General features: G+C 43.3%; 1 long non-coding RNA gene across 1 annotated transcript in view; it reads right to left on the reverse strand.

Moving 5' to 3' along the window:
• The window catches only part of LOC143940021 (uncharacterized), a 60,508-nt gene extending 44,162 nt beyond the window's left edge, over positions 1 to 16,346 (reverse strand). The window contains exons 1-2 of the long non-coding RNA XR_013263809.1: positions 16,227 to 16,346; positions 15,897 to 16,005 (exon numbers count right to left, since the gene is read on the reverse strand). This is a non-coding gene — a long non-coding RNA (uncharacterized LOC143940021). The remainder of the gene's footprint in view (positions 1 to 15,896; positions 16,006 to 16,226) is intronic.
• Positions 16,347 to 22,110: the final 5,764 nt, after the last annotated feature.

Raw genomic sequence — 22,110 nt, forward strand, 5'->3', positions numbered from 1 at the left:
AAAAATGATATTTTCTACTTTTTGTTATTAGAAAAATCCAATAAACTCAATTTTAGTCATACATTTAGGCCAAAATGTATTCAGCCACATGTCTTTGGTAAAAAAAAAGTCAATAACTGTATATTTATTGGTTTGCGCAAAAGTTGTCACATCTACAAACTAAGGTACGTTTTCTGGAATTTACGCAGCTTTTAGTTTATGACTGCCTATCTCATTTCTTGAGGTGCTAAAATGTCAGGGCAGTACAAAACCCCCCCAAATGACCCCATTTTGGAAAGTAGACACCCTAAGGAAATTGATAAGAGGCATGTTGAGCCCATTGAATATTTTATTTTTTTGCCTCAAGCGATTGAATAATGACAAAAAAAAATTTTTTTTTTTTTACACAAAGTTGTCACTAAATGATATATTGCTCACACATGCCATGGTTATATGTGGAATTGTACCCCAAAATACATTCTGCTGCTTCTCCTGAGTACGGGGATACCCCATGTGGTCGACTTTTTGGAAGCCTAGCCGCATACGGGGCCCCAAAAACCAAGCACCGCCTTCAGGATTTCTAAGGGCGTACATTTGTAATTTCACTCCTCACTGCCTATCACAGTTTTGAAGGCCATAAAATGCCAAGATGGCACAAAACACCCACAAATGACCCCATTTTAGAAAGTAGACACCCCAAGCTATTTGCAGAGAGGCATGTTGAGTCCATGGAATATTTTATATTTTGCCACAAGTTGCGGGAATATTACAAACTTTTATTTATTTATTTATTTTTTTCACAAAGTTGTCACTAAATGATATATTGCTCACACATGCTATGGGCATATGTGAAATGACACCCCAAAATAAATTCTGCTGCTTCTCCTGAGTACGAGGATACCACATATGTGGGACTTTTTGGGAGCCTAACCGCGTACGGGGCCCCGAAAACCAAGCACCGCCTTCAGGCTTTCTAAGGGCGTAAATTTTTGACTTCACTCCTCACTACCTATTACAGTTTTGAAGGCCATAAAATGCCAAGATGGCACAAAACTCCCACAAATGACCCCATTTTAGAAAGTAGACACCCCAAGCTATTTGCTGAGAGGCATGTTGAGTCCATGGAATATTTTATATTTTGCCACAAGTTGCGGGAATATTACTAACTTTTTTTTTTTTTTCACAAAGTTGTCACTAAATGATATATTGCTCACACATGCCATGGGCATATGTGAAATGACACCCCAAAATAAATTCTGCTGCTTCTCCTGAGTACGGGGATACCACATGTGTGGGATTTTTTGGGAGCCTAGCCGTGTACGGGGCCCCCGAAAACCAAGCACTGCCTTCAGGATTTCTAAGGGTGTAAATTTTTGATTTTACTCCTCACTACCTATCGCAGTTTTGAAGGCCATAAAATGCCAAGATGGCACAAACCCCCCCCCCCCCCAAATGACCCCATTTTGGAAAGTAGACACCCCTGAATTCAGGGGTACACTAGTGAGACTCACAGGTAAAAAAGCACCTAGGCTGTCAGCGACTGTATCAAAACGCTACAAAAAAAACTGTTAGCGATCGCAGGGATCAAGCCTGACTCTGCGAACGCTGCAGTTATGTGTGTTGTGTTTTGTAAGTGACAGTGATCGATCGATACTGCACTTGGGTGGGCTGGTCTGGGCTTGGCGGAGGGGCTAAACGCAGGTGCTAGCAGGTATCTGGGCTGATCCCGCTAACAATGCGCTTGGGAAACCTAAACTGCTGGCGACGCTAATATAGATCTGATCAGATACTATATTACTAAGGGAGGTGTATGCTTTGCGCGTGGGTGTTAGCGGTACTGGCACTAACCTGACGCTGCCTGGGGTGACGCAGACCTTATCTGACCCTCAAACTTATATCACCCGCCGGGTCATCAGGGGGTTAAACCTTTATTAGGTAATAATGGCGGGTGCCCTGAAACTATAAAAAAATAACTAACCAACCAGCGTCACCTGTAACAGTTATATGGTGATCACTGGTGAAAGGGTTAACTAGGGGGCAATCAGGGGGCTTTATGCGGTAGTATATGGGGGTCCCTGGCGCTATAAAAAGCTGCGGCGAATCTAAATACCTACCTGCCTAACTAGCGTCACCTGTGACACTAATACAGCGATCAGAAAAACGATCGCTTATTAGGCTGGGTTCACACTGGAGCGATGTGGGAACGCCACGAATCCGCGGCGGGTTCCCGCATCACACTGCCCTATGCGAACTGCTGGGAGTGTCAGTGAAATGTTAATGACACCCCCAGATCAGTTCGAATATCGCAGTGCGATCTGCAAACTCGGACAGGAATCGGATCGCATGGTGTGAACACCCATGCGATTCGATTCTGCTGCGGACCAAAAAAAGGGTCCCGTGCGAGTTTGCGGCGGGTGCGGCGGGTGCGACGCGAATTCAGCCATACTATCTGTATGGCTGAACTCGAATCGCACAGAGATCAGATGTGATTTGCACTGCAGTGCGGTGCGAATCACATCCGTTCTCATAAACCGCTGCAATGTGAACCCAGCCTTAGTGACACTGGCGACGGGGGGTGATCACGGGGTTAAACCTTTATTGGGGGGGTTAGGGGGTACCTTAGAACTAAAGGGGGCTAACACTAACTGCCCTAACAGTTATTACAGTCACAAATGACACCAATGCAAAAAAAAAAATGCAATTGGTGTCACTGTGACGGGGGGTGATCGGGGGGTGAAGGGGGGGTGAGAGTATACCTGGCATGTTCTACTGTACGTGTGGTGTGTTGGTGCAACTCACCGATCCTCTCTCCTCGGTGCCGGAACGAAAAATACCGACACGGAGGAGAGATTACATCACTTCCTCTGCCTGTGTTTACATTACAGGAGAGGAAGTGATGTCACGCTTCACTTCCATTTGTCAGGAGCGATCGCGAGGGGGTGGCCATGAACGAATGGCCGCCCCCTCATCCCGGATCGCTGCTGAACAGATACCGACCGCCGCTGGCACCGGGGGGGGGGCCCGATCGGGCTCCCCACCCGCGGGAAGGCAGGGACGTACATGTACGCCCATATGCCTGCCCGTGCCATTCTGTCGACGTACATCGTCGTGCGGCGGTCGGCAAGTGGTTAAAGAGGGAGTAAACCCTGATGGGTTTACGTCCTCTTTGTTTCACTGCAAAGGTAAAGCATTTAGGGGGTACAATGGACCGCATAGTAGACAGTGGTGCCTGTCTTTTTGCAAATATCTCCTAAACCGTGTAGGTTTAGGAGAGATTTCTTGGACCTACAGGTAAGCCTTAATCTAGGCTTACCTGTAGCTCAAAGTGGTCTGTAAGCATTTACAACCACTTTAAACCCCATTGCAGCGGCACTCAGGCAAGCTCTCACAGGGAGGGTACACATGTGTTGACATGGAACAAGCTGACAGGAGGAGAGAGCAGATGAGAAGAGGGATGACTTGTCACAGTGCTGCTGCTCTTTCCTTGTCCAATCAGAGGCTAGGAGTAGGCAGGTTAGCAGGTAGTATTGCTTTAGACTAAATCAAGTCATCAACCTTGTTCTACTGCCTGATAACTATGGATATCTGAAGAGTGGATAGACAGAAATACAACCCCTTTTGCAAGTAAAATAGCTTCCATAAATATAATGCATGTGTATATTTACCTGGAGTTCAGCTTTAACCATCTAGCGACCGCCCTATAGCAGTTTTAGCTGCATGCAGGATCATGTCTATATAGGTTATCCTGCACTCCTGGGTAGGGGGGCGATCCTGCTGTGATTACACACAGCACAAGCTGATCGTCAGGTACCGTGGATTCTATGTCTGCCAACACCCACTGATCATCAGCCAGAGAGACAGAACTGCAATCTGCCTATGTAACAGGGAATACCAATGGGGGGCTGGGGGGCGGGGGCAGTCCGCCCCCGGTGCCCTCCCTCCGCGAGTGAAGCGTGACAGCGGGGCACCAAGCACAGTTAGCCCTCACTGTCACGCTGTGACAGTGAGGGCATGGAGCAGTCAGCTGTGACAGGGTGTGGGGGTGTCCGCGTGTGGGCCTTATACTGGTGACTGACACACAAGGCCTGATTCACTCTGTGCTACTCACAGCCAGGGGAGAAAGACAGTGAGCTGCACTGAATAGAGGACGGGTGGAAACTGCTGGACTTAACTTTTTTAATTAACCAGCAAGTGATTGGTTGCTAGGTGGTCATAGCACAGTTCCCGCTCTCTGTTCTGTACTGCTGTGTCTCCAGCTCTGTATGCATGCTCCAGTAAGTTAGGAAGGAGCAATGTGTAACATGCAGGGGTCCTGAGCTGGGGGGTGGGGGGGCTGTGTGTAATGTGCAGGGTACCCAAGCTGGGGGGGAGGGGGGCTGTGTGTAATGTGCAGGGGTCCCGAGCTGGGGGGTGGGGGGGCTGTGTGTAATGGGCAGGGGTCCAGAGGTGGGGTGGGGGGCTGTGTAATGTACAGGGGTCTAGATCTGTGTGGGGGCTGTGTAATGTGCAGGGGTCCAGAGCTGTGTGGGGGCTGTGTAATATGCAGGGATCTAGAGCTGTGGGGGGCTGTGTGCAATGTGCAGGGGTCCTGAGCTGGGGGTGGGGGGGCTGTGTGTAATGTGCAGGGGTCCCAAGCTGGGGTGGGGGGCTGTGTAATGTGCAGGGGTCCAAAGCTGTGGGGGAGCTGTGCAATGTGCAGGGGTTCAGAGCTAGGTTGGAGGGCCTGTATAATATGTAAGGATCCAGAGATAGTGCGTGGGGGGCTGTGTAATGTGCAGAGGTCCAGACTTGTGGGGGGGCTGTGTAAAGGGGTCAATAGCTGCGGGGGGCTGTGTAATGTAAAGGGGCCCAGAGGTGCAGTTGTGGAGAGGGCCTACACAGTAGCGAAAAAGAGATATTGGGGAGTGCAGAGGTATGCAGGGGGCACAGTTGGGTGTTTTTACATTTTAAGGTTGGGGGGGATGCCACATATAGGATTCGTCCCAGGTGCCAAATGCTCTAGGTACACCCCTGCTATGTAAACAATTAAAAGCAACTCCACTGTTTAGTAAAACACTGGCTAGGCACACATTTAACCCTTTGATCATTCTTAGATGTTAACCCTTCCCTGCCAGTGTCATTAGTACAGTGACATTGCATATTTTTAGCACTGATCACTGTATTAGTGTCACAGGTTTACAAAAAGTGTCAGTTAGTGTCAGAATGTCCACTGCAATATCACAGTCCCGCTATAAATCGCTGATCACCTCCTTTACTAGTAAAATAAAATAAAAATAAACAAAAATATTCCATATTTTGTAGATGCTGTAACATTTGCGCAAACCAATCAATATACACTTATTGGGAGAATACACATTTGCCTAAATTGGTGAAAAAAATCTGATTATTTTCAATTTTTAAAGTTGGATGTGTTTTATAGCAGAAATACTTTTTTCCTCAAAATTGTCTGTCTTTTTTGCTCATAGCACAAAAAATAAAAAACGCCAATGTCATCAAAAGAAAGCTCTATTTGTGGGTAAAAAAACATCAATTTTATTTGAGTACAGTGTTGCACGACTGCGCAATTGTCAGTTAAAAAAACGCAGTGCCAAATCGCTGTTAATCTTTTGGAGGTCAAGTGGTTAAGCTCCATTTTTCTTTGCACTACCCTGTGGAAGTTAGCCAAGGAAGGTGGTCTGCAAAAAAATAAAAAGGAGAAAAAAACCACATGAAAGCATGCAATGATTGATTACAGTTAGTTGTATTTGGCAGTGTCTTCAGATTCTATGTCACATTGTTGCCAAAAGATAGTTCAGTGTGAGGCCATGCAGAGCGCAAACTCATAACCTAGGCAGCTGTAGCTGGTGGTTGTGTCTACTTGTTTATGCTTTGGGCAGAACTGACCACTTTTTGTTTTTCAGACAGATTAACCTGACTGTTCAACTCACGGGTCAGTGGCTGGGAAACAAACACACTTCATTGCATATTTCCCAGTGCAGCTCGTCATGGTATGAATGTCAATGTGGAATCTGAAAGGGCACTTAAGTGATATTTATTGTACAGTGCCAATTGAAGAACAATGCTCTGAAAGCATAAATATACTTCAGAAAACAAAAACATTCTTATGACCTGTCAAAATAAATGAACATTTTTCAAGGGCATGTAAAGCTAAAATAAAAAAAAGTGAAAATCAAAATACATGTAGAGTGCCTTGAAAAAGTATTCACACCCCTTGAAATTGTCCACATTTTGTCATGTTACAACCAAAAACTTAAAGTGGTTGTAAACCCTTACAAACAACTTTGACCTACAGGTAAGCCTAGATTAAGGCTTACCTGCAGGTCCAAGAAATATCTGAAATATCTCCTAAACCTATACGGTTTAGGAGATATTTACCCAAAGACAGGCACCGCTGTCTACGGTGCATGCGCCGTAGACAGCGTCGCGCAGGCGTACTGGGCAGGCCGCAGATCGCGGCGATATGCCGCGAGTGTCGGCTCCCTTGCGCATGCGCAGGAGTGACGTAATCGCTGCTCCGGCGAATCACAGCGCCGGAGCAGCGAGACCCGGAAGTCACTCTGGGATCCATGGCAGCGGCGGACATGAAGACGGAGGACCGCTTTGGGGGCTTCGTTCTCAGGTAAGTTATTCATAATGAGCTAGTATGCTATGCATACCAGCTCTTTATGCCTTTGCCTTACAGGGTGTGTGTTTTTTTTTTTTTTTTTTTTTTTTAGCCTTTACTTCCTCTTTAAATGTATTTTATTGGGATTTTATGTGATAGACCAATACAAAGTGGCACATAATTGTGAAATGGAAGGAAAATGATAAATGGTTTTCAAATGTTTTTATAAATAAATATCTTAAAAGTGTGGTATGCATTTGTATTCAGCCCCCTTTACTCTGATACCACTAACTAAAACCTAGTAGAATCAATTGCCTCCAGAAGTCACCTAATTAGTAAATAGAGTCCACCTGTGTGTAATGTAATTTCAGTATAAATACAGTTGTTCTGTGAAGCCCTCAGAGGTTTGTTAGAAAACCTTAGTAAACAAACAGCATCATGAAGGCCAAGGAACACACCAGACAAGTAAAGAAATAAGGATGTGGAGAATTCTAAAGCAGGGTTAGGTTATAAAAAAAATCCCAAGCTTTGAACATCTCACGTAGCACTGTTCAATCCATCATCCAAAAATAGAAAGAGTATGGCACAACTGCAAACCTATCAAGAAATGGCCCTCCACCTAAACTGACAAGCTGGACAAGGAGCGCAATCATCAGAATAGCAACCATGGTAACTCGGGAGGAGCTGCAGAGATCCACAGCTGAGCTCAGGTAGGAGAATCTGTCCACGGGTCAGCTATTAGTCGTGCACTTGACAAATCTGGCCTTTAAGCTATTGTTGAAAGAAAGCCATCATAAATCCTGTTCACAGTTTGCCTTGTGGAGGACACAGCAAACATGTGGAAGAAGGTGCTCTGGTCAGATGAGACCAAAATTGAACTTTTTTTTGGCCTAAAAGCAAAACGCTGTGGCGGAAAACTAACAATGCACATCACCCTGAACACACACAGTCCTGACCGTGAAACATGGTGGTGGCAGCATCATGCTGTGGGGATTCTTTTCTTCAGCAGGGACATGGAAGTTGGTCAGAGTTGAAGGGAAGATGAATAGAGCCAAATATCGGGCAATCTTATAAGAAACCCCAGTCAAAGTCCAGACCTAAATACAATTGAGAATACAATTAGTACCCTTTACACACACTTTTTTATGATTTATTAGTATATACTAATTTTAGGAGTAGCACTGACATATTGAGTTGTAAGAGTTGGCACCGAATCCCCTACTTTTTTTTCACAATTGAGAATCTGTGGCTAGACTTGAAATCTGCTGTTCATGGATGCTTTCCATCCAATCTGACATACCTTGAGCTATTTTGCAAATAATGGGCAAAAATGTCACTCTCTAGATGTGCAAAGCTGGTAGAGACATCCCGAAAAAGACTTGCAGCTGTAATTGCAGCAAAAGGTGGTTCTACAAAGTATTGACTCAGGGGGGCTGAATACAAATGCACCCCACACCTTTCACATATTTATTTGTAAACACTTTGAAAACTATTTATAATTGACCTTCCACTTTACAATTATGTGCCACTTTGTGTTGGTCTACCACATAAAATCCCCAAAAAATACATTTACCCTTTTGGTTGTAACATGGCAAAATATGGAAAATTTCAAGGGGTATGGAGTAATGGCACTGCTGGGACAGTTAAAGGGCAAAAAATGATAAACCTATTACAGGACAATTTTATGGTCCAGTTTATTGAGGCCCCAACTAGGAATGAAGCTCTGTTGGACCTGGTAATCTCAAACCATGCGGAGCTTATTACTAATGTCCAGATAAAGGAACACCTGGGTAGCAGTGATCATAACATGATTTCCTTTGATGTTAGCGCTAAACAAGAAATACATACGGGTAAGATAAAAACACTTAACTTCAAGAGAGCTAATTTTCCGAGGATGAGGGCTACTCTCCAGGACTTAGACTGGGAGAGAATATTCGCTTCAATGGGCACAGAACAGAAATGGGAATTCTTCAAAAAGACTGTTTGGGACCTCACTGCAAAGTATATTCCCATGGGCAATAAGTTTAAAAGGCTAAAAACAAAACCTATGTGGCTCACGGCCAAAGTTAAAAAAGCTATAAACTGTAAGAGAAGAGCTTTTAAAAAATATAAAAATGAAGGATCACTAGTGTCATTTAAATGTTACAAAGAAATTAACAGAATATGTAAAAAGGAAATCAAGGATGCAAAAATTCAAAACGAACGACAGATTGCAAAAGATAGTAGGACAAACCCCCAAAAATTCTTCAAATATATTAATAGTAAAAAGGTCAAGTCTGAGCATGTAGGCCCTTTACAAAACAATCTAGAGTTGGTGACTGGGGACAAAGAGAAGGCTAATTTATTAAACACTTTCTTCAGCTCTGTGTACACAAAAGAGCATGGGGGAGCGCATGTCCATAATGGGGGTGATAGTGACACAGCCCCAAATGATCCACAATGGCTCAAAAGTGATATGGTCCAGAAATACTTAGACAGAATAAAGGTGGATAAAGCACCTGGCCCTAATGGCATCCACCCACGGATCCTAAAAGAATTGAGCTCTGTAATTTCAGAGCCATTGTATCTAATTTTTAGGGACTCATTAATGACGGGAATAGTCCCACTGGATTGGCGCAGGGCGAACGTGGTGCCTATATTTAAAAAGGGATCAAAGTCTTTACCAAGTAACTATAGACCTGTTAGCTTAACTTCTATAGCTGGGAAGATACTGGAGCGTTTAATAAAAGACCACATCGACGAGTTCTTGCTGAACAAAAACACTTTAAGCAACAGACAACATGGATTCATGAAAGACAGAAGTTGTCAGACAAATCTGATTTCTTTTTATGAAGAGGTAAGTAAAACCTTGGACAGAGGGGTGGCGGTGGACGTGGTATACTTGGATTTTGCAAAAGCATTCGATACAGTTCCCCACACACGGCTCATGTGTAAGGTAAAGTCTACTGGTTTGGAAATATCAGTTTGTAAATGGATAGAAAATTGGCTAGAAGACAGAATTCAGAGAGTAGTGGTTATTGATTCTTACTCTGAATGGTCTAAGGTTATCAGTGGTGTACCCCAAGGTTCAGTGTTGGGACCCTTACTTTTTAACATCTTTATAAATGATATTGGGTCTGGGATCAAAAGTAATATTTCTGTCTTTGCAGATGACACCAAGATATGCAGTGGAATAACGTCTTTACAGGATGTCTCCAATTTACAAGCCGACCTCAATACACTGTCTAATTGGGCGACTATGTGGCAGATGAGGTTTAATGTTGATAAATGTAAAGTTATGCACTTGGGGCCTAAGAATATGCATGCATCGTACATACTAGGGGGAGTACAACTGGGGGAATCCATAGTGGAGAAGGATCTGGGGGTTTTGGTAGACCATAAGCTCAATAACAACATGCAATGCCAAGCTGCTGTTTGCAAAGCAAGCAAAGTCCTTTCTTGTATTAAGAGAGGTATGGACTCCAGAGAAAGAGATATAATTTTGCCCCTGTTCAAATCATTAGTAAGACCTCACCTGGAATATGCCGTTCAGTTTTGGGCACCAGTTCTCAAAAAGGATATCGGGGAACTGGAGAAAGTGCAGAGAAGGGCAACCAAACTGATAAGAGGCATGGAGGAACTCAGCTATGAGGAGAGATTATAGGAACTAAATTTATTCACTCTTGAGAAGAGGAGATTAACCACCTTCAGACCGGACCATTTTGCTGGTAAATGACCAGAGGTCTTTTTACAATTTGGCACTGCGCTGCTTTAACTGGTAATTGCGCGGTCATGCAATGTTGTACCCAAACAAAATTTGCATCCTTTTCTTCCCACAAATAGAGCTTTCTTTTGATGGTATTTGATTGCCTCTGCGATTTTTATTTTTTGCAATATAAACGTAAAAACACCGCAAATTTTGAAAAAAAATGATATTTTCTACTTTTTGTTATTAGAAAAATCCAATAAACTCAATTTTAGTCATACATTTAGGCCAAAATGTATTCAGCCACATGTCTTTGGTAAAAAAAAAGTCAATAATTGTATATTTATTGGTTTGCGCAAAAGTTGTCACATCTACAAACTAAAGTACGTTTTCTGGAATTTACGCAGCTTTTAGTTTACGACTGCCTATGTCATTTCTTGAGGTGCTAAAATGGCAGGGCAGTACAAAACCCCCCCAAATGACCCCATTTTGGAAAGTAGACACCCTAAGGAAATTGATAAGTGGCATGTTGAGCCCATTGAATATTTTATTTTTTTGCCTCAAGCGATTGAATAATGACAAAAAATTATTATTATTTTTTTTTTACACAAAGTTGTCACTAAATGATATATTGCTCACACATGCTATGGGCATATGTGAAATGACCCCAAAATAAATTCTGCTGCTTCTCCTGAGTACGGGGATACCACATATGTGGGACTTTTTGGGAGCCTAGCCACGTACGGGGCCCCGAAAACCAAGCACCGCCTTCAGGCTTTCTAAGGGCGTAAATTTTTGATTTCACTTCTCACTACCTATTACAGTTTTGAAGGCCATAAAATGCCAAGATGGCACAAAACCCCCACAAATGACCCCATTTTAGAAAGTAGACACCCCAAGCTATTTGCTGAGAGGCATTTTGAGTCCATGGAATATTTTATATTTTGCCACAAGTTGCGGGAAAATTACAAACTTTAATTTTTTTTTTATTTTTTTTTCACAAAGTTGTCACTAAATGATATATTGCTCACACATGCTATGGGCATATGTGAAATGACACCCCAAAATAAATTCTGCTGCTTCTCCTGAGTACGGGGATACCACATATGTGGGACTTTTTGGGAGCCTAGCCACGTACGGGGCCCCGAAAACCAAGAACCGCCTTCAGGTTTTCTAAGGGCGTAAATATTTGACTTCACTCCTCACTACCTATTACAGTTTTGAAGGCCATAAAATGCCAAGATGGCACAAAACCCCCACAAATGACCCCATTTTAGAAAGTAGACACCCCAAGCTATTTGCTGAGAGGCATGTTGAGTCCATGGAATATTTTATATTTTGCCACAAGTTGCGGGAAAATTACAAACTTTTTTTTTTTTTTTCACAAAGTTGTCACTAAATGATATATTGCTCACGCATGCCATGGGCATATGTGAAATGACACCCCAAAATAAATTCTGCTGCTTCTCCTGAGTACGGGGATACCACATATGTGGGACTTTTTGGGAGCCTAGCCGCGTACGGGGCCCCGAAAACCAAGCACCGCCTTCAGGCTTTCTAAGGGCGTTACAGTTTTGAAGGCCATAAAATGCCAAGATGGCACAACCCCCCCCCAAATGACCCCATTTTGGAAAGTAGACACCCCTAAATTTAGGGGTACACTAGTGAGACTAGGTAATAAATGGCGGGTGCCCTGAAACTATAAAAAAAATAACTAACCAACCAGCGTCACCTGTAACAGTTATATGGTGATCACTGGTGAAAGGGTTAACTAGGGGGCAATCAGGGGGCTTTATGCGGTAGTATATGGGGGTCCCTGGCGCTATAAAAAGCTGCGGCGAACCTAAATACCTACCTGCCTAACTAGCGTCACCTGTGACACTAATACAGTGATCAGAAAAACGATCGCTTATTAGGCTGGGTTCACACTGGAGCGATGTGGGAACGCCACGAATGCGCGGCGGGTTCCCGCATCACATGCCTCCCGGCGGCAGTTCACACTGCCCTATGCGAACTGCTGGGAGTGTCAGTGAAATGTTAATGACACCCCCAGATCAGTTCGCATATCGCAGTGCGATCTGCAAACTCGGATCGCATGGTGTGAACACCCATGCGATCCGATTCTGCTGCGGACCAAAAAAAGGGTCCCGTGCGAGTTTGCGGCGGGTGCGACACGAATTCAGCCATACTATCTGTATGGCTGAACTCGAATCGCACAGAGATCGGATGTGATTTGCACTGCAGTGCGGTGCGAATCACATCCGTTCTCATAAACCGCTGCAATGTAAACCCAGCCTTAGTGACACTGGCGATGGGGGTGATCACGGGGTTAAACCTTTATTGGGGGGTTAGGGGGGTACCTTAGAACTAAAGGGGGCTAACCCTAACTGCCCTAACAGTTATTACAGTCACAAATGACACCCGCCGGGTGATCAGGGGGTTAAACCTTTATTAGGTAATAAATGGCGGGTGCCCTGAAACTATAAAAAAATAACTAACCAACCAGCGTCACCTGTAACAGTTATATGGTGATCACTGGTGAAAGGGTTAACTAGGGGGAAATCAGGGGGCTTTATGCGGTAGTATATGGGGGTCCCTGGCGCTATAAAAAGCTGCGGCGAACCTAAATACCTACCTGCCTAACTAGCGTCACCTGTGACGCTAATACAGCGATCAGAAAAATGATCGCTTATTAGGCTGGGTTCACACTGGAGCGATGCGGGAACGCCATGAATCCGCGGCGGGTTCCCGCATCGCATGCCTCCCGGCGGCAGTTCACACTGCCCTATGCGAACTGCTGGGAGTGTCAGTGAAATGTTAATGACACCCCCAGATCAGTTCGCATATCGCAGTGCGATCTGCAAACTCGGATCGCATGGTGTGAACACCCATGCGATCCGATTCTGCTGCGGGCCAAAAAAAGGGTCCCGTGCAAATTTGCGGCGGGTGCGGCGGGTGCGACACGAATTCAGCCATACTATCTGTATGGCTGAACTCGAATCGCACAGAGATCGGATGTGATTTGCACTGCAGTGCGGTGCGAATCACATTCGTTCTCATAAACCGCTGCAATGTGAACCCAGCCTTAGTGACACTGGCGAGGGGGGGTGATCACGGGGTTAAACCTTTATTGGGGGGGTTAGGGGGGCACATTAGAACTAAAGGGGGCTAACCCTAACTGCCCTAACAGTTATTACAGTCACAAATGACACCAATGCAAAAAAAAAGAAAAAAAAAAAAAAAAGAAATTGGTGTCACTGTGACTGGGGGGGGCAGGGGTAATTGGGGGGTGATCGGGGGGTAAAGGGGGGGTGTGAGTGTGCCTGGCATGTTCTACTGTGTAGTGTAGTGCTTGTGCAACTCACCGATGCTCTCTCCTCGGTGCCGGAACGAAGAATACCGACACGGAGGAGAGAATACATCACTTCCTCTCCTGTGTCTACATTACAGGAGAGGAAGTGATGTCACCGGACATTTTCATTCGTCGGGAGCGATCGCGAGGGGGTGGCCATGAATGAATGGCCGTCCCCTCGTCCGGGATCGCTCCCGAACGAATACCGACCGCCACAGGCACCGGGCGGGGGCCCGATCGGGCCCCCGACCCGCGGGCAGGCAAGGACGTACATGTAAGCCCTTATGCCTGCCCGTGCCATTCTGTCGACGTACATCGTCGTGCGGCGGTCGGCAAGTGGTTAAGGGGGGATATGATCAACATGTTCAAATACATTAGGGGTCCATATAGTGAACTTGGTGTTGAGTTGTTCTCTGTACGGTTAACCCAGAGGACACGGGGGCACTCTTTACGTCTAGAGGAAAAGAGATTTCATCTTCAAGTACGGAAAGGTTTCTTCACAGTTAGAGCTGTGAAAATGTGGAATAGACTCCCGCCAGAGGTGGTTCTGGCCAGTTCAGTAGATTGCTTTAAGAAAGGCCTGGATACTTTCCTGATGGTACATAATATAACTAGGTACTAACATAGGTAAAGTTGATCCAGGGAAAATCCGATCGCCTATTGGGGGATCAGGAAGGAATTTTTTTCCCCTGCTGTAGCAAATTGGAGCATGCTCTGCTGGGTTTTTTTTTCGCCTTCCTCTGGATCAATTGTGGGCATAAAATTGGGTATCTGGATTGTACGTTTATTTTTTATTTTATTTATTTGTTTTTAGGGTTGAACTGGATGGACTTGTGTCTTTTTTCAACCTGACTAACTATGTAACTATGTAACTATGTAACTATGTATGAATACTTTTTCAAGGCACTGTATAAGCACCTCTTTTTGAAAACTTTTTTTATATGCTACTGTCCACAGTTCCATTTTATGGTACAGAAAACTTTAACATGAAATATGCATACATAAAGTAAACCCTAAAACAAAACTCTAACAAATTGTAGCAACAGGTTGAGATCTGCCCACGCCTTACTCTCTCAACCTGACAGGACCGATGTATGGATAAAATCGTAACTAACCCAGCCATATGCACATTTTTTTTTTGTTCTCCTGTGTCTGCAATTATCCATAGATCTTGTCATAATACACTGCTATATTACATAGTTACATAGTTAGTCAGGTTGAAAAAAGACACAAGTCCATCCAGTTCAACCAAAATAAATAAATCATACAATCCTATATACATAATCCTTCATCCGCAGTTGATCCAGAGAAAGGCAAAAAACCCCAGCAAAGCATGCTCCAATTTGCTACAGCAGGGGAAACAATTCCTTCCTGATCCCTCGAGAGGCAATTGGATTTTCCCTGGATCAACTTTACCTATAAATGTCAGTACCCAGTTATACTACGTATATATTTAGGAAAGAATCCAGGCCTTTTTTAAAGCAATCTACTGAGCTGGCCAGAACCAGAAGTGAGTCTATTCCACATTTCCACAGGTCTTACTGTGAAGGAACCTTTCCGTATTTGGAGATTAAATCTTTTTTCCTCTAGACGTAAAGCGTATCCCCTTGTCCTCTGTGATGACCTTAAAGTGAATAACTCAACACCAAGTTCACTATATGGACCACTTATGTATTTGTACATGTTGATCATATCCCCCCTTAATCTCCTCTTCTCAAGAGTGAATAAATTCAGTTCCTCTAATCTTTCCTCATAGCTGAGCTCCTCCATGCCTCTTATCAGTTTGGTTGCCCTTCTCTGCACCTTCTCCAGTTCCCTGATATCCTTTTTGAGAACTGCTGCCCAAAACTGAACTGCATATTCCAGATGAGGTCTTACTAATGATTTGTACAGGGGGAAAATGATATCTCGCTCTCTGGAGTCCATACCTCCCCTAATACAAGAAAGGACTTTGCTGGCTTTGGAAACCACAGCTTGGCATTGCATGTTATTATTGAGCTTATGATCTACCAAAACCCCCAGATCCTTCTCCACTATGGATTCTCCCAGTTGTACTCCCCCCACTATGTATGATGCATGCATATTCTTAGCCCCCAAGTGCATAACTTTACATTTATCAATATTAAACCTAATTTGCCACTTAGTTGCCCAATTAGACAGTGGATTGAGGTCAGCTTGTAAGGATGTTATTCCACTGCATCAGGTTTCCAAATCCTATTTTCACAGCTACTTATTTTGTATGCTCCTTATTGGTTTGCCTTATCTGAGAATCTCACCACACTTCCAGATAGCACTTGTCACTAAACCAGGAACTGGAGGAAAATCCAAAGTGTTACAGTTGGTCCTGTAATGGGAAGTTGTCTTGCTTGTGTATTTTAGGTTACTCTGTGGTAAAGCAAGGAAGCAAAAACCCCATAAATCATATTAAAGTGCTTTTACTAAACAAGAATTCTGTACATATAAACTATTTATGATTGTAGGAAAATAATACACAGCATGCAAAGTATTACTAATATGCTTACAACACTCAAAGGCACACATTTTCTACTGTTTTTAACTTTGACAATAGTCTGTGTGCGATAGGAATATAATAAAAAGTTACTTACAGTAGCTTGGGTTATAGTTCATGAATTCTGTAACAAACAGGACTCCAGGCTCTACTCAAGTAATTGCAGGAAACTAGATTTAGATTAAGGCTGCATTCACACCTGAGCATATCGATTTACTGGCATTTTTTTAAGCTTTTTTGCCATTTTTACAAGTCTTTTAAAATCGTTTTAGAAGCATATTACAAGTGTTTTACAGCTTTAGGTGTTTTTATTTAGCCAATAGAAAGCACTAGGGGGAAGAGAGGGGGAGGAAATTAGGGGTGGAGAGCTGCCTTTTGAGCAGAAAACGCTCATAAAACAATCAAATCAGGCATTTCAATTGAAGTCTATGGGGCCAAAAACTGCTTGTAATCTCCCCAAAAAGAAGCTCATGTACTTTTTTGAGTTTCAAGTGTTTTGCCTCAGATGTGAACAGGGACCATTGAAATAAAGGATATTTGGCATGTTGAGCATTTTAGAGCTACAAGCTTCAAGCAGAAAATCACTGAGGTGTGAACGGGGCCTTAAGCCCCGTACACACGAGAGGTCTTATGTCCGACAGACTTCCGAAGGAGTTCCGTCGGAGTTCTGCTGGAATTCCGACGGAGTTCTGACAGACTTTTCGGCTGAGCGGACTTGGCCACACACGATCACACTAAACTCCGACGGATTCGAACGTGATGACGTACGACTCGGCTCGAATAAGGAAGTTCATAGCCAGTAGCCAATAGCTGCCCTAGCGTCGGTTTTAGTCCGTCGGAGTAGCATACACACGAGCGGATTTTTCGAAGGGGACCGGGTCCGGCGGAGTTCCTTCGGAAAAATTTGAAGCATGTTCCATATTCTAAAGTCCTTCGGACTTTGGCGAGTCAAAAGTCCGTTGCAGCCCACACACGATCGGATAGTCTGACGGACTCAGTCCTTCGGACTTTGGATGTTGAAAAGTCCGCTCGTATGTACGCGGCATTAGTGTCATCAGATGTAGATTTAGCATCATCCCCAGGTAAAGTTCCTTCTTTGGTCTATATGTGTCCAATATAAAGGAAAAAAGTCGCTACTAAAAAAGCTGTTGTGATCAGTAGAGTTATAAGTCCTGCTTGCTGTGAAGGGAACTGAAGTCTCTAAGATAGCCAAGGTAACACCATCCACTCTCATGCAACCCTTACCAGATACCAGATCACCAGAGAGTGGATGGTGTCACCTTGGTTATCTTAGAGGCTTCAGTTCTTGCCACAGCATGTGAGAATCCTAACTCTACTGATCACAACAGCTTTTTTTCTTTTGTACACATTTTGTCACTTTTTTCCTTTTTATTGGACATATATTATATTATAATATTATCAATGTGATATTCATTACACTTTTATTGTTATCACTGATAGCTGATACTTCACATGAGAATATTTTTGTTTATATAAGTGCTGCACTTTTCTGCTTTTTCTTTATGTTAAATGCCGGGTATAGTATTTCAGCTGCTATTTACCCATAGTGCGGATTCTTTTATTTTTTTTTTAACTCTCAGGCCTCATGCACACAGGGTGTTTAAATAAAAAAAAGCTGCATAGCCAGTATCAATGCCAGGAAAAAGTGGCTGTAAAAATGTGCTTTTAGAAGCGTTTTACATTGGTGTCACTGCGCATTTATCTGCTTTTAGCAGCATTACCGTTTAGCAACGTTTATCTGCCCTCTTCTATTTTCCACACCCAAATCCAATTACCACAGTGTGATGCTGCTTAATGCTGTATACAGTGTTAACACGCTTTAGCTTAACTCTGCTACTCCAGAATGCCCTGGCTTGAAAACGTCTAGTCCACGTACAGCTCCTAAAAGCCTATGTGTGCATGTAGACATAGAATAACATGAAGAGGCATTTTGAAGTCGTAAAAAAAAGTCTGACGTGCTAAAAACTGCAGTATAAACGCCCTGTGTGCATGAGGCCTCATAGGTGAATTTTCTTCTCATTTTAGGAAGCTTGTAATGTCTTCAAAACAAGAAGTGTGGCTAAATTCCTCCCACTGGAGATACAGAAAACTATAGCAACCTGACAGATGTAACCCTTCCCAATTCTTTCCAAAACAAAAAATAGTTTTAGATAGTGTTCCTTTTTTAATAACTATGGATAGATCAGTGCTTATAGAAGCAGCAAATAAATTTGGCTTATGGGTACACTAAAATCTAATCTTGAAGAAAGACCCTTTGTTCTTCGGTACATAATACAGCAAAGAAAAAGCTCGCACAAGCATAAAAAAAAAAAAAGCTGGATTCATTACAATTTTACCAGATATGAAGTGTTGTAACATTGACATTCCGGTGCAAAAACATTGACTTTCACACATACCTCTCTTTGGGATAAATAAATATTGAGTTAATGTTTAAAAGAGACAGTAACTATTTACTAGAAAAAGCTAACTTTTTTTTTGGATGTAACATACAGTAGATTTATTGTTTGTCACTGATAATTAAAAATGCTAAAAAAAAGTATGTGACATATAAGGTATTTAGGCCCAAATCTGTGGAAAGACCTCCTTGACCTGGGATGATGCTTGGACATATTCAGGCTGGGCTACACATTGCCAACATTATGTTATTATTAGTTATGAGAAGACTGGTTCTCCCAATCTGTAATTCAACCCATTTGACCACAGCAATTGCCAATATTCTTGGTGAATCGATTTGCTCAACACTGAGCAAGATTGGGCCCAAAACATATCCTTGGGGGATGTGAAACACATTTAAATCATGGGCAAAAGTCATCTGTGACCATAATGAGCTCGGACAAACCCCAAACTGTGTGGCGAGAAGTCATATTGCACACAGTGCCACCCTGATTTTCCACAAAATAGGCAAGTTGGTAACAGGGACAGTCACAGAGTTACATCTCATGTCTGTGTTAGGCTCTTTTCACACCCCTTGTCACCTGATCTGACACTATCATCTAATTCATTCCCGCATTCGTCTGGTGGATCAGATGGCAGTTGGGTGTAAACAGACAATCGGTCTGTTTATATCCAACCGCCCATAGAAGAGAGCAGGCTGCGTCTGTGTCTGCTCTACAGATTTAAAACTACTCTCCTGGCTGCCTGCACGGACATGCACCCCCTCCCCCAACACCCTCTGGCTAAACGCTGCCATAAAAAAACCCTACTTAATTGTCAATTTTACTAAATCCTTGGTGATATGGCGTTTCAGTCCCAGCACCTCTTCTTCCTCTTTATGCAGGAGGTGGGATTCTTTCTTTGGGTGTTCATTTCACTGCCTGCGTGACATGGGCACTTCCTATTGGCTTTCCTTTCCTCTTTAAGATCTTGAGAGGATCCCACCACTGGAAAGCCAATAGAAAAGTGCCCACGTCACGCAGGCAGTGAAATGAACACCCACCTTATACATTGTATCATTACTGCTCAATCACTGGCTGCTAAAGGTTACAGAACACATTATGGCTCACTGATTATTGGAGGTTACAGCACATGACTTCTGCTTATTTATTGGTTGCTAGAGATTACTGTACATCAACACTGCTCACTGATTGGTTGCTAGACGTTACTGGATGTCCTTACCACTCACTAATTAGTTGTGGGAGGTTACTGCACTTTATTACTGCTCACTGATTGGTTGCTAGAGGTTACTGCATATCCTTACTGCTCAATGATTAGTTGCAGGAGGTTAGTGTACATCATTACTGCTCACTTATTGGTTGCTTGAGGTTATAGCACATCATCTCCTCACTGCCTGCATACAATGGACTGGGGAGGTGAGGGAACCCATCAATAAACAGAAAAACAGAATATAGACAGGAAACTCATAGGGATCTTAGGATCAGTGGCAATGCTGGGGGAAGGGGGGTGTGACAAGTGGCAATGCTGGGGGGTTAATAGGATCAGTGGCAGTGGGGGGATTCATTAGGAGACAGTGCACTGTGTAAAATTTTGAATCATTTAGAGCAAAGCTGGAAATATTTGGCAAGTATATACTGGGGGATTCTACACTGACCACCAATGTAATGGGGAATTTACAATCACCACCATGTAAGGTGACACAACTACACTGACTTCCAATGTTAGGGAGGATTTACACAGATCACCAAAGTCTAGGGGATTTACACTGACCACCAGTGTAAGTGCAATTCTGCACTTACCACCAATGTAAAAGAAAATTACACTGATCACCAATGTAATGCAGAATTTTCACTGAAAACCAATGTAATGGGGGATTTTACATCAACAACCAATAAAGGGGGGTTTCTACACTGGCCACCAATGTCATGGGGATTTACACTGGCCACTAATGTAATACGAGCATTCACAGTAACCACCAATGTAAGGATGAATTTACACTGATCATCAATGTAAGGGGGGCATTCACACTGACCACTAGTGTGAATGAAAGGGTTGTACACCAAGCCCCAATGTAATGAGAAGATTTACACTGACCACCGATGTAACTGAGACATTTAGCCTGCGTTCACATTTGTGTGTGTCAGGAATGCATGCAAATTTCTTTCCTGACACCACAGAAATGTGCTGCCCTTTAGCAGATAAACAGCAGTGCCATTAATTGTTAATGACACCGTCACGCATCTGCTGAGATGTGTGTATTCACATGCACCAAACTTCATGGTGCTGTGGCACCATGTTATTTTGAAAAAGGGTTCCACCTTCAATTTGCTTACCTTTGTAGAAAAGGCTGATGTTAGGCTTAATGAGCAGAGTTGCAGGCAGGACTTTCAAGCATGCCCCTTTACCTCCCCAGTGGGTAGCATTCAGCAGAAGTGATGGAGGATGTGACCTCAGAGGGGCATGATATACATATGAATTCCACCTCTATTTTCATATCAATGCAGCTGGTCCACTGTTATTTACATATTAATGCCAATGCTATTTACATTCAATGCAGGTTATTTACATGTAAACACAGGGTCTGCATGTGAGTCCTCTGTACACGGCAATAGGGCAGAGCTGGGCAGCATTAGTAACAGAACTTCACACTGAGATATCGGGACACAGCACGGGACTAATATTTCAAGGAACAAGGAAATTTGGATAGTTGGCAAGTATAAGGCAGCAGCTTTGGGCCCCACAACAATGATGGGGCCCAGGGAAGCTGCCTCTTTTGCCCTGCCTTAAAGATGTGCTGCTGGCCATAGGTTAAGTATATCCCTACTCCCAGAGACAGGTTCAAATAAAAGTCTGAATGATTAACAGGCAGAGTTGGAAGGGGTTTAATTTTTTATTTGAAACAAAGGATTAAAACTTCTTCATTTGCAGGGTACCTATGTTTTATTTATACATTTATTTCTTTTGAGACAGGGTCACTATAATGGACCAATAGGCACATGTGAAGAGTAATACTGAGCTTGACTAAAACGTGCATAAACAATCAGCTATTTATAGCTGTGGACATAGGTGTGCGCACAGGGTGTGCCAGTTGTGTCTGGACACACCCTAATTACCCCGTGCAACGCAGATTCCTCATGCTGCCCGAGCCAAAAGTGAGACATCAGGGGGCTGTTTAGACCCCTGATAATTCACAAAAGCCCCCCACCATGGCTCTTAAAATTATTGTAAAAAAAAATTTAAAAGTAATATTGTTACAAAATAAATATAAAATTTGTAAAAAATTATAAATAATAAATATAAAAAAATCCTGACACTGTGCTCTGCCCTACTGACACCATCCACTGCTCTACTGACTGACACCAATCTCTTCCCTATTGACACTGTTCACTGCCCCACTCACACACGTGTGTTTAAGTTTTGGGGCGCACACCTTAATGCATTAGGCTGCGCACACCTATGGCTGTGGATTATTTTGACATGTGATTTTTACAGTAGGTAATCTCTGCTTATGCACTTTTCTTCATACGCTCAGTTTAAATAGCTCGGGTTTATGATAGATTTACTTC

Source organism: Lithobates pipiens, unplaced genomic scaffold (assembly GCF_037356315.1).
Source record: "Lithobates pipiens isolate NorthernLeopardFrog02 unplaced genomic scaffold, aLitPip1_a1.2 Scaffold_3, whole genome shotgun sequence".
NCBI lineage: Eukaryota > Metazoa > Chordata > Amphibia > Anura > Ranidae > Lithobates > Lithobates pipiens.